The sequence below is a fragment of the Tachyglossus aculeatus genome, chromosome 7, assembly GCF_015852505.1.
Source record: "Tachyglossus aculeatus isolate mTacAcu1 chromosome 7, mTacAcu1.pri, whole genome shotgun sequence".
Lineage (NCBI taxonomy): Eukaryota > Metazoa > Chordata > Mammalia > Monotremata > Tachyglossidae > Tachyglossus > Tachyglossus aculeatus.
The window spans coordinates 21,284,544-21,297,975 of NC_052072.1; the positions used below are offsets into that span (position 1 = coordinate 21,284,544).

At 48.5% G+C, this 13,432-nt stretch overlaps 1 protein-coding gene across 1 annotated transcript in view; it reads left to right on the forward strand.

The window, feature by feature from the left end:
• The window catches only part of LAMB3 (laminin subunit beta 3), a 96,886-nt gene that overhangs the window by 29,611 nt on the left and 53,843 nt on the right, over nt 1–13,432 (forward strand). Inside the window, exon 2 of the mRNA XM_038749052.1 lies at nt 11,667–11,863. The gene's annotated coding sequence lies outside the window, so the exon portion shown is untranslated. The remainder of the gene's footprint in view (nt 1–11,666; nt 11,864–13,432) is intronic.

A 13,432-nucleotide genomic window follows, 5' to 3' on the forward strand; every position in this document is an offset into this window, starting at 1 on the left:
GTTGTATTGCACCCTCCCAAGTGCTTAGTACCAAGCTCTGCATACAGTAAGCGCTTAATAAATGTGATTGACTTACTGACTACAGTGCTCTGCACACATTAATCACTCAATAAATACTATTGATTGCTTGATGGGTGTGGTGCCCAGTACTAGGGGAATGGGAAGTTCAGAGTAGTAAAGTGACACATTCCCAGCCCACAAGGAGCTTACATGCTAACAGAGGAGACAAACATTAAAATGCTTACAACTAGAGCTGTCAGAATTAATTAATTGAGCAGATGTCTATACCTGAGTACTAAGGATGGTGTAAATAATTTCCCAAGTTCTGAAATTGGCCAAAGCCATGAAATGACTCAGGGTACTGGGAAATGAAACGGGGAAAGCTTGTTGAAGGAGTAGGTGGGATTTTAGGAGGATTTGAATGAAAAAGAAAGGCCTGAGGTTGAGGGAAGATGCTTCTGGAAAGAATTGATCCATCAGTGGTATTTATTGAGTGCTTACTGTGTGCAGAATACTGTACTAAGCATTTGGGAGAGTGCAGTGTAACAGAGTTGGTAGATATGTTACCTGTCCACAGTGATCATACAGTCTAGAGTGGGAGACATACATTAGTATAAATAAATAAATTATGGATATGTACAGAAGTGCTGTGGGGCTCGGGGAGAGCTGATAGCTTGTTCTGAGCAGGGAATGTGTCTGTTTGCTGTTGTACTCTCCCAAGCGCTTAGTACACTGCTCTGTACACAGTAAGCTCTCAATAAATGTGATTGTATGAATGAATAAAGGGTGCAAATCCAAGTATACAGGCAACACAGAAGGGAGTGGGATAAGAGGAAATGAGGGCCTCATCAGGGAAGGTCTCTTGGAGGAGATATGCCTTCAAGTGTCTTGGCTTTCTAGGAAATGTTGGGCCAACCACCTTCTTTTACTCCCTTTTCTGTCTACACTTCCAGCTACAGTGCTCTGCACACAGTAAGCACTCAATAAATACGATTGAATGAATGAACTAAGTATGTTTCTCGATGTTGTTCACTTTCCACTGCTTCCAGCCTTGTCTGGAAAGGACCCTACAAATAATAATCATGATTCATTCATTCATTCATTCAATCATATTTATTGAGTGCTTACTGTGTGCAGAGCACTGTACTACTACTAATAATAATGATGGCATTTGTTAAGCACTTACTATGTGCAAAGCACTGTTTGAAGCATGGGGGAAGACACAAAGTGATCAGTTTGTCCCACGTGGGGCTCACAGTCTTAATCCCCATTTTACAGATGAGGTAACTGAGGCACAGAGAAGTTAAGTGACTTGCCCAGAGTCACACAGCTGACAAGTTGTGGAGCCAGGATTAGAACCCATGACCTCTGACTCCCAAGCCCGTGCTTTTTCCACTGAGTCACGTAAGCGCTTCGAAAGTACAATTCAGCATTAAAGAGAGTCAATCCTTGCTTCATCATCAATCATATTTATTGAGCGCTTACTGTGTGCAGAGGGCTTACGTCCTGCCTCTGGCCTGGAGCTCCCTTCCTCCACAAATGCTCCTGATGATTACTTTCCCCCTGTTCCAAGAGGACTTCTTCCTATATCCATCTCCTCCAGGAGGCCTTCTCAGACTAAGCCCACTTTTCCTCATCTCTCATTCCCTTTTATGCCACCTTAGTTTGCTCCCTTTGCTCTTCCTCTGACCTCCCAGCCCCACAGCACTTATATATATATATATATATATATATATATATATATATATATATATATATATATCTGTAATTTTCTTTATTTGTATTGATGTCTGTCTCCCCCACTCTAGACCCTGATTGTGGTTGTGGGCAGGGATTATCACTGTTTATTGTTGTATTGTTCTTTCTGAAGCGCTTAGTACAGTGCTCTGCACACAGCACAGCTCCCCTTCTCCCCTCCTTAACTTCCATCTTCAACCGCTCACTCTCCACTGTTTCCTTCCCCTCTGCCTTCAAACATGCCCATGTCTCTCCCATCCTAAAGAAACCCTCTCTTGACCCCACCTCACTTCTAGTTATCACCCTATCTCCCTCCTACCATTCCTTTCCAAACTCCTTGAACGAGTCATCTACACGCGCTGCCTCGAATTCCTCAATGCCAACTCTACCAATCAATCAATTGTATTTATTGAGCACTTACTGTGTACAGAGCACTGTACTAAACACTTGGGAAGTACAAGTTGGCAACATATAGAGACAGTCCCTACCCAACACTGGGCTCACAGTCTAGAAGGGGGAGACAGAGAACAAAACCAAACATATTAACAAAATAAAATAAATACAATAGATAAGTACAAGTAAAATAAATAAATAAATAGAGTAATAAATATGTACAAACATATATGCATATATACAGGTGCTGTGCGGAAGGGAAGGAGGTAAGATGGGGGGAATGAAAAGGGGAACGAGGGGGAGAGGAAGGAGGGGGCTCAGTCTGGGAAGGTCTCCTGGAGGAGATGAGCTCTCAGTAGGGCCTTGAAGGGAGGAAGAGAGCTAGCTTGGCAGATGGGCAGAGGGAGGGCATTCCAGGCCAGGGGGATGACGTGGGCTGGGGGTCAACGGTGGGACAGGTGAGAACGAGGCACGGTGAGGAGATTAGCGGCAGAGGAGCAGAGGGTGCAGGCTGGGCTGTAGAAGGAGAGAAGGGAGGTGAGGTAGGAGGGAGGAGGGGGCGAGGTGATGGAGAGCCTTGAAGCTGAGGGTGAGGAGTTTCTGCCTGATGCACAGATTGATTGGTAGCCACTGGAGATTTTTGAGGAGGGGAGTAACATGCCCAGAGCGTTTCTGGACAAAGACAATCTGGGCAGCAGCATGAAGTATGGATTGAAGTGGGGAGAGACACGAGGATGGGAGATCAGAGAGAAAGCTGATGCAGTAGTCCAGACGGGGTAGGATGAGAGCTTGAATGAGCAGGGTAGCGGTTTGGATGGAGAGGAAAGGGCAGATCTTGGCAATGTTGTGGAGCTGAGACCGGCTGGTTTTGGTGACAGCTTGGATGTGAGGGGTGAATGAGAGAGCGGAGTCGAGGATGACACCAAGGTTGCAGGCTTGTGAGATGGGAAGGATGGTAGTGCCATCAACAGTGCCGGGAAAGTCAGGGAGAGGGCAGGGTTTGGGAGGGAAGACAAGGAGTTCAGTCTTGGACATGTTGAGTTTTAGGTGGCGGGTAGACATCCAGATGGAGATGTCCTGAAGTCAGGAGGAGATGCGAGCCTAGAGGGAGGGGGAGAGAGCAGGGGCAGAGATGCAGATCTGGGTGTCATCAGAGTAGAGATGATAGTTGAAGCCGTGGGAGCGAATGAGGTCACCAAGGGAGTGAGTGTAGATCGAGAACAGAAGGGGACCAAGAACTGAACCTTGGGGACCCCCCACAGTAAGGGGATAGGAGGGGGAGGAGGAGCCTGCAAGAGAGACTGAGAATGAATGACCGGAGAGATAAGAGGGGAACCAGGAGAGGACGGAGTCTGTGAAGCCAAAGTGGGATAGCATGTTGAGGAGAAGGGGGTGGTCCACAGTGTCGAAGGCAGCTGAGAGGTCGAGGAGGATTAGGATAGAGTATGAGCCCTTGGATTTGGCAAGCAGGAGGTCATTGGTGACCTTTGAGAGGGCAGTTTCCATGGAAACAGACTGGAGGGGGTCGAGGAGAGAGTTGGTGTTGAGGAATTCGAGGCAGCACGTGTAGACAACTCGTTCAAGGAGTTTGGAAAGGAATGGTAGGAGGGAGATTGGGCGATAAGTAGAAGGTGAGGTGGCGTTGAGTGGTTATTTTTAGGATGGGAGAGACATGGGCATGTTTGAAGGCAGAGGGGAAGGAACCAGTGGAGAGTGAGCGGTTGAAGATAGAAGTTAAGGAGGAGAGAAGGGATGGAGCGAGAGATTTCATGAGATGAGAGTGAATGGGGTCAGAAGCACAGGTGGCCGGAGTAGCACCTGAGAGGAGGGAGGAGAGCTCCTCTGAGGATACTGTTGGGAAGGATGGGAGAGTAGCAGAGAGTGTTGAGAGCTGGGGGGTTGGGGAAGGGGGGGTGAGTGACTTTGGGGAGGTCGGACCTGATGGATTTAATTTTATTAATGAAGTAGGAGGCCAGATCGTTGGGGGTGAGGGAAGGAGGAGCGGGAGGAACCGGGGGCCTGAGAAGCGAGTTGAATGTATGGAAGAGCTGACGGGGATGATGGGCATGGGTGTCAATAAGGGAGGAGAAATAGTTTTGTCTGGCAGAAGAGAGGGCTGAGTTAAGGCAGGAAAGGATAAACTTGAAGTGAACGAGGTTGGCATGGTGTTTAGATTTTCGCCAGCAGCGTTCGGCAGCTCGAGCATAAGAGCAAAGGAGGTAGACAGTGGAAGTGATCCAGGGCTGGGGGTTAGTGGTATGAGAGCGGTGAAGGGAAAGGGGAGCGAGTGAGTCTAGCTGAGTAGAAAGGGTAGATTTGAGAGCAGTAATCTGATAATCAAGACTGGGTAGAGAGGAGAGGGAGGCGAGGTGGGGTGTGAGGCGCTCAGAAAGATGGATAGGTCAAGAGAGTGGAGATCTCTATGAGGGAGTAATATGGATTTACAGGGGAAAGGAGTGTGAGTGAGGAAGCAGGTGAGAAGATTATGATCAGAGAGAGGGATTTCTGAGTTGGTGAGGGTGGACACAGTACAGCGGTAGGAGATGATCAGGTCTAGGGTATGAACAAGTTGGTGAGTGGGTGAGGTGGGGTGGAGCAAGAGGTTGGCAGCGTCAAGGAGAGATAGAAGGCAGGCGGCAGAGGAGTCATCAGGGATATCCATGTGGATGTTGAAGTCTCTGAGGATCAGAGTGGGCATGGAAAAGGAGAGAAGGAATGTGAGGAAGGGGTCAACTCTGTCCTCGACCTCCTCCAGTCTGGCTTCCGTCCCCTACATTCCACGGAAACTGCCCTCTCAAAGGTCACCAATGACCTCCTGCTTGACAAATCCAACGGCTCATGCTCTATCCTAATCCTCCTCGACCTCTCAGCTGCCTTCGACACTGTGGACCACCCCGCTTCTCCTCAACATGCTATCCAACCTTGGCTTCACACACTCCATCCTCTCCTGGTTCCCCTCATCTCTCAGGTCATTCATTCTCATGTTCTTTTGCAGGCTCCTCCTCCCTGTCCCATCCCCTTACTGTAGGGGTTCCTCAAGGTTCAGTTCTTGGTCCCCTTCTGTTCTCGATCTACACTCACTCCCTTGGTGACCTCATTCGCCCCCACGGCTTCAACTATCATCTCTATGCTGATGACACCTAAATCTACATCTCTGCCCCTGCTCTCTCTCCCTCCCTCCAGGCTCGCATCTCCTCCTGCCTTCAGGACATCTCCATCTGGATGTCTGTCCACCACCTAAAACTCAACATGTCCAAGACTGAACTCCTTGTCTTCCCTCCCAAACCCTGCCCTCTCCCTGACTTTCCCGTCACTGTTGATGGCACTACCATCCTTCCCATCTCACAAGCCCGCAACCTTGGTGTCATCCTCGACTCCGCTCTCTTGTTCACCCCTCACATCCAAGCCATCACCAAAACCTGCCAGTCTCACCTCTGCAACATTGCCAAGATCTGCCCTTTTCTCTCCATCCAAACCGCTACCCTGCTCATTCAAGCTCTCATCCTATCCCGTCTGGATTACTGTATCAGCCTCCTCTCCAATCTCCCATCCTCCTGTCCCTCCCCTCTTCAATCCATACTTCACGCCGCTGCCCAGATTGTCTTTGTCCAGAAATGCTCTGGGCATGTTACTCTCCTCCTCAAAAATCTCCAGTGGCTACCAATCAATCTGCGCATCAGGCAGAAACTCCTCACCCTCGGCTTCAAGGCTCTCCATCACCTCGCCCCCTCCTACCTCACCTCCCTTTTCTCCTTCTCCAGCCCAGCCCACACCCTCCACTCCTCTGCCGCTAATCTCCTCACCTTGCCTCGTTCTCGCCTGTCCCGCCGTCGACCCCTGGCCCACGTCATCCCCCTGGCCTGGAATGTCCTCCCCTCACACATCTGCCAAGTTAGCTCTCTGCCTCCCTTCAAGGCCCTAATGAGAGCTCACCTCCTCCAGGAGGCCTTCCCAGACTGAGCCTCCTCCTTCCTCTCCCCCTCCTCCCTCCTCCATCCCCCCGCCTTACCTCCTTCCCCTCCCCACAGCACCTGTATATATGTATATATGTTTGTATGTATTTATTACTCTATTGTATTTGTACATATTTATTCTATTTATTTTATTTTGTTAATATGTTTTGTTTTGTTGTCTGTCTCCCCCTTCTAGACTGTGAGCCCGCTGTTGGGTAGGGGTCCCTTTATGTTGCCAACTTGTACTTCCCAAGCACTTAGTACAGTGCTCTGCACACAGTAAGCGCTCAATAAATATGACTGATTGAATGAATGAACGAATGAATGACAGAAAGCAGAGAAGCAGCTTAGCTTAGTGGAAATAGCCTGGGCTTGGAAGTCAGAGGTCATGGGTTCTAATGTTGACTCTGCCACATGTCAGCTGTGTGACTTTGGGCAAGTCACTTAACTCCTCTGTGCCTCAGTTATCTCATCTGTAAAATGGGGATTAAGACTGTGAGCCCCACTTGGGACAACCTGATGGCCTTGTATCTACCCAAGTGCTTAGAACAGTGCTTGGCACATAGTAAGCGCTTAACAAACACCATCATCACCATCACTTAATAAATATGATTGAATGAATGAATGGTATTTGTTAAGGGCTTCCTATGTGCCAAGGACTGATCTAAGCATTAGGGTTATTACCAGTTAATCAGTTTGGATACCCTTCCAGTCTCACATGGGCTCACAGTCTAAGTGGGAGGAAGAATGGGTATTCACCACTTTACAGATGAGGAAACTGAGGCATAGAGAATTTAAGTGACTACTTTTTTATGGTATTCGTTAAGCATCTACTAAATGCCAGCACTGTACTAAGTGCTGGGGGTAGATAAAGCTCTTTTTTATGGTATTTTTTAAGTGCTTGCTATGTGCCAGGAACTGTTCCAGGGACTGGGATAGATGCAAGCTAATCAGGTTAGACACAGTCCAAGTGCCACATGGGGCTCACATCCTTAATCCTATTGAGACATGCTAATCAGGTGGCCCAAAGGCAACCATCTGGGCATCAGCTGGTAAGTATCAGAGCTGGCATTAGAGCCCAGGTTGCCTGACTCACAGGCCCCAGGCTCTTTCCACCAGGGAACACTGCTTCTTGATGTCCTGATCGCTCTTCATAGTTATTCTTCAGGCTGAAGAAGACCCTCTGATAATGAAATTCATTACATGTGTGTGTGCACACCCATGAGTGCATGCCTGGAATTGCCAGTGTGAGCCCTGAGCCCCAGCTGCACAATATGCACACACAAAGACAGTCCTTGTTATGCTCCCATTGTTTGTAGTTTGTACTTCTTTTGGCCTTTTCTTCCTTGCCGCAACCTACACCTCCTCAACTGGCTCCGGAAAAAATCATTTCTGATTCCTCTCCAACCAAATCCCTTCCTCTTTTCCAGGGTCTGGGGAAGGGACACGACCACCCACTTGCAAAATACAATGCCTTTAAGGGCACAGAGGTAACTTTGGGTACAATTTAAAAAGCACTGCTTGTAATCTGGGGACTCCTGGAAGGGTGTGAGCTCATTGGAGGCAGGAGATGTATCTATTGTTATATAGTACTCTCCCAAGAGCTTAGTTCAGGGATTTGCACACAATAAACGCTCAATAAATACGAATGAATGAATGAATGAAAAAGGTGGCAGTGTTTCTTTCTCAGAGCAAAGCCACTCCCTGGGCCTGCCCCAGCTTGAGCAGCCAGAGACTTCAGCGACTGATTTCTGTGTTCTTTGCTTGGGGGTAGTGGACAAGGCTGGACCCACTCATTATGAAGTCTGCGCTCACCTGCTCCGCCTTGTCTGCTGAGCCCGTCCGGTCTCCGTCAGACCTTCTATCTCCCGGGTGGCTGCGGGATCATCATCGTCTCGTTTTCAGAGGGGTTTGCAGGATGTGGCTGGTTACCTATTACTGAGTTCTGAGTCACATCCTCCATCCTGCGACTGGACAGAGGATCAATAGTTAGTGTTCTGGGGCAACCCCATCAGGGGAATTTAGCCGAGGTTCTTTGAATTCTGGTTTGGGAAAGAGGAAGTCGAAGGGTGCTGCTGTGTTAGATTGACAGCTCCTTGAGGGTAGGGATCATGCCTACCAACACCATTGTTTCGGGCTCTCCCAAGTATACGAACATTTATATTAATGTCTATCTCTCCCTCTAGACTGTAAGATTGTTGTGGGCCAGAAATATGTGTGTTTTTAGTGCTGTATTGTACTCTCCCAAGTACTTAATACAGTGGTCTACCCACAGTAAGTGCTCAATAAATATGATTGACTGACTGACAGTGCTCTGCACACAGGAAGCGCTTAGTAATGCTAATGATTGACTGACTGATTGCTCACTCCATCTGATGTTGTTTCCTGTTTCTAGACAAGGGGATACCTAAACCATCTGGGCAGATAGGGTGTGATGAGAAACAGTGTGGCCTAATGGAAGGGACAAGGGTCCTGGAGACCCTTGCTTTGCTTGCTGTGTGTCCTTGGGCAATTTTTCTTAACTTCTCTGGGCCTCAGTTCCCTCCTCTGTAAAATGGGGAGTCAATGATGATGGTGGTGATGGCATTTGTTAAGCGCTTATTATGTGCAGAACCCTGTTCTAAGCACTGGGGGGGATACAAGGTCATCAGGTTGTCCCATGTGGGGCTCACAGCCTTAATCCCCATTTTACAGATGAGGTAACTGATGCTCAGAGAAATTAAGTGACTTGACCAAGGTCACACAGCAGACATGAGGCGGAGCAGGGATTCAAACCCATGGCCTCTGACTCTGAAGCCCATGCTCTTTCCACTGAGTCACGCTGCTTCACACTATAATAATGATAGTTGCTTAATAAGTACCACTATTATTCTTATTCTTATTATACTCATCACTACAGAAGAAATACAAAGAAGTAATAACTTAAAAATGCAGTTGCTTAATAAATACCACTATTATTATTATTATTATTATTGTTATTATTATTAAGTGCTGGGGTGAATACAAGCAAATTGGGTTGGACACAGTTCCTATCCCACATGGGGTCACGGTCTTAATCCCCATTTTACAGATGAAGTAACTGAGGCACAGAGAAGTGAAATGACTCGCCCAAGGTCACTCAGCAGGCAAGTGATGGAGTTAGAATTGCAACCCAGGTCTCTCTGACTCCCAGGCCTGTGTACTAGTCCATGCTGCTAGACAAAACACACACACACACACACACACACACAAACACACACACACACACAATGAAGGATGCTGGAGTTTCATTTCAACTTTGATCACAGAAGTGCCTGGGACCTGGGATTTCTCTAGCAGAAGCAGAGGCTCAGAGCTTGTCCCCCTGGGGACATGACCATGGAAAGAACAAGTTCCAACCGGAGCAGATGTTCAGCAAATACTGCTGGTGATGATGATAATGATGATGATGTCAATGATGATGACAATCAGGATGAAATGACCCTATCCTGAAGGAAAAGCTACTCCCCATGGAGCATCAGTCAATCAATGATTTTCAACCAATCAATGGTATTTATTGAGCACTTACTGACTGTATGCACAGCACTATACTAAGCACCTCGGAGAGTCCAATTTTGAGTGATTACTTTGTGCAGAGCACTGTACTAAGCACTTGGGAAAGCCCAACAGGGCTATAATACACATTCCCTGCTCTCAATAAGTTGATAGTGTAACAGAGAAAAAAAAGTGGAGCAGGAGAGGAGAGAAGGGAAGGCTGGAGGGAGATGGTGAGTCTTCAGATTTCTGAAGGGAAGAGGTGTAAGCAACTTAAGGCATCTTGTCCCTAGAGTGGTGGGGGAAGGGATGGACAGCACAAGTAGAAAAGAATTTGGCAGCAAAAGGAACTATTTAGGAGAGGATGTTTTTGACCTGGGAATATACTACTACTACTACTACTACTACTACTACTACTACTACTAATACAATGATAATAATAGTATTTGTTATTTGTTAAACATTTACTTTGTTTCAAGCACTGTTCTAAGCTCTGGGGAGGACAAGTTAAGACAAGTTAATTAGGTCAGAAACAGTCCCTGTGTCAAACGGCTCACAGTCTAAGTAGGAGGGAGAACAGGTTTTGGATCCCCATTTTACGGATAAAAGAACTGAGACACAGAGAAGGTAAGTGATTTGCTTAAGTTCACACAGTGGACAAGTGGCGGAGCCAGGATTAAAACCCAGGTCTTCTGACTCCCAGACCCATGCTCTTTCCACTAAGCCATGCTTCTCCCACTCGGAACAGGGACAGGTCAGCGGCAATCTGTCTGGTCCAGTTTGAGGGAAGGGAAGGTGGACTGGATGACTCCCTCAGTGTCCTTTCTAGGACAGTAGTAATAACAGTGGCATTTATTAAGCATCTACTGCAATCATAATTGTGGCATTTGATTTGTGCTTCCTCTATGCCAAGCACTGAGGTAGATGCAATTCTACGGTCCCACATGAGGCTCACAGTCTAAAAGGAAGCAAGAATAAGCATTTTAAGTCCATTTTACTGATGATGAAACTGAGGCTCAAAGTGGTGACTTTGCCCAAGGTCACACAGCAGGCTGGTGGGAGAGTCAGGAGTAGAACCCGGGTCTCCCAGCTCCCAGTATGCTGTCCTGAGGGAGATGGAACACAGATAGTGGGAGGTTTGAATTCTGCATTCTGCTTGTATCCACCCCAGTGCTTAGTACAGTGCCTGGCACTTAGTTAGTGCTCAACAAATGCCACAGTTATTAATATTATGGGACAGAGTCCAGAGTTCAGAACCTGTCCAGCCTTCACAAAGAAGAACAGTGTTCTCAAGCCTTGACAAACAACCAGGGGAAGTCTGAGTTAGATGGACCTTTGGTTTGACTTAATTAGTTCTGGACTTGAGTGATTTTTCTCCCCTTCCCCGGGGTTGGACTTTTTTTTCCCACTGGACTGTGGGCTTGGCCTGAGTCTGGAGACAGAGGGCATAGGCCTGGTCAGAATTCTTCCCTGGCCTAGCCCTGGGCTTGCTGCAGCTGTATGGTGACTCACTGGGGAATTACCTGCTCCAGGCTCCCTGCCAAGTCTGGAGAGGTAGCCAGAGGGCAAGAGTTTAGATTTCTGTTATTTAGTTTTCTGCGGCGGACTCCATCTTTCCCATTACTTTGACAATGTCAGCGACTTGTCTACTCACCAGGGGTCCGGGCAGGGACTTTACACGAAGACCACCGTAGCTTGGAATGGTAATTGGTGACCGGGTAGTTCTGGGAGGTGGTAGACTTGGGACTGGACTTCCTCCCTGTCCAGAGACACTGGAGTGGTGGTGTTTCCACCCAGACCTGGGGCCTCTGTTAGAGGGTCCACCTCCTGTCACCCATCCAGACATGCCCTCTGCCCCTGCAGTGCCCTGTGGCCCCTGGCTCGAGTGGTGGCCAAGGCCAGAGCCTGAGCTAAGTGCATCTCCACAGGGCAGCTCACTCTTCCTGCCTGCCCTCTCTCAGGTTTCTGGGTCTGACCCGGTGGGCTGGATCAGAGCGGGCACCTCTGGGCATGTAGGGAGAGGCCCCAGGGCATCTGCGCTGCCTGCTTGACTCTGTCTTGGGTGTGCAGTGACGAGGGGTGGGCGGAAGGCCCGCCCGGATTCCTGAGACACTCCCTGCAGAGAGGCTACGCCCAGCCCGGGACTCTCCAGGGGTGAGGACGCTTTATAAACCGGCAGCCAAGAAGAGAGCCCCCCCAGATCCCAAGAAGAACACCGTGCCCCTGGCCCAGAGGGGAAAGAGCCAAGCTAATCCAGCAGCGGAGAGGTACGGGACTGGCTCCGGTCTGCTGGGAGGGCACACCTGGGTCCCAAGAGAACCAGCAGAACAGGATTCCTGGGCTATGCGATTCCCTGGGTCTCCAGGCCTGGAGACACCCCCAGGTTGCCTCCCGGAGACTTGGGCTGCTCGGTTTCTTCTTGGGATAGCTTCACTGGATAAGCTCTGTGGAGACTTTGACCAGGCAGAGATGGGACGGTTTTGCCCAGGCCTGAGCTGGGAATGCGAGGAGAGAAGTCTGAGCTAGAGGGGCTGAAGGGGTGGGTGGGGGGACAGGGCTGACTGCCTTGCAGGACATCCCCTCGACAGGGTAAAATCTGGGGCTCCCTGATTTTGTGGTAGGGTGGATGGCTGCAGCTGGCAGCCTGGTGTTAGGGAATCTCGGAGCACTGAGAGGTGATGGACCTAGGCTTTGTTGATTTCAGCAGAGAGGAAGCCCCAGTTGCCTGAGAATCTTGATTTTAGGCCTGGGATAAGGAACAGCTCTGGCTCCATTAGCAGGTGAGAGTCTCTGGTCCACGGAGACCCAGTGGAGACCACCTTTCAGGGACGAGACCTGGACACAGCTCCTCCGAAGGTGACCTCCAGCAGCTATAAGACTGGACCGTCCTCTTCCCATCCTCGAGGCTGAGCCTGAAGATTTAGCATTCTCAGAGCCCAGGGACAACGGATTGACAGAGAGGGAGGAGAGGAGAGTCACTTCTCAAAGTGGCCAGTTTGGCACTAGGGATTTTATTTATCTTCTTCCCAAGCTTTTCCTTGTTTCCCCTCATCTCCTCCCGGGGATAGCAGGGATGATTCACCCTTTTGTTCAGATGAATAACCCAAGGCCCAGAGAGGTGAAGGAACTTGTCCATAGTCACACAGCAGATCAGGGGCAGAGTGAGGAGTAGATTCTGGGTGTCAGTCAATCAATCAATCGTTGATATTTATTGTGTGTTTACAATGTGCAGAGCACTGTACTAAGCACTTGGGAAAATTCAGTATGACAGAGTTGGTAGATATGATCCCTGCCCATAAGGATTTTACAGTCTATAGGGGAAGACAGACATTAAAAAAAACTATGGATAGGGAAGTAATAATAATAATGATAGCAATAATGGTATTTGTTAAGCACTTATTATGTGCCAGGCACTGTACAAAGTGCTGGGGTGGATACAAGATCATCAGGTTGGACACAGTCCCTGTCCCACATAGGACTCACAGTCTTAATCCCCCATTTTACAGATGACATAATTTGCAGATGACATAACTGAGGCACAGAGAGGCTAAGTGGCTTGCTCAAGATTACAGAGCAGACAAATGGCTGAGCCAGGATTAGAACCCAGGTCTGTCTGATTCCCAGGCCTATGCTCTATCCTCTAGACCATGCTGCTTCTTATAATAATAGTGTATAAGAATATTTACATAAGTACAATGGGGCTGGGTTGAAGGTCAACATATTTAAGGGTTACACAGCCAAGTGCACTTGCTGGGTGGGTAAGTAGAGAACATAAAAGGCTTAGTCAGGGAAGACCTCTTGTAGGAGAAGTGATTTTAGGTGGACTGTCACATGAG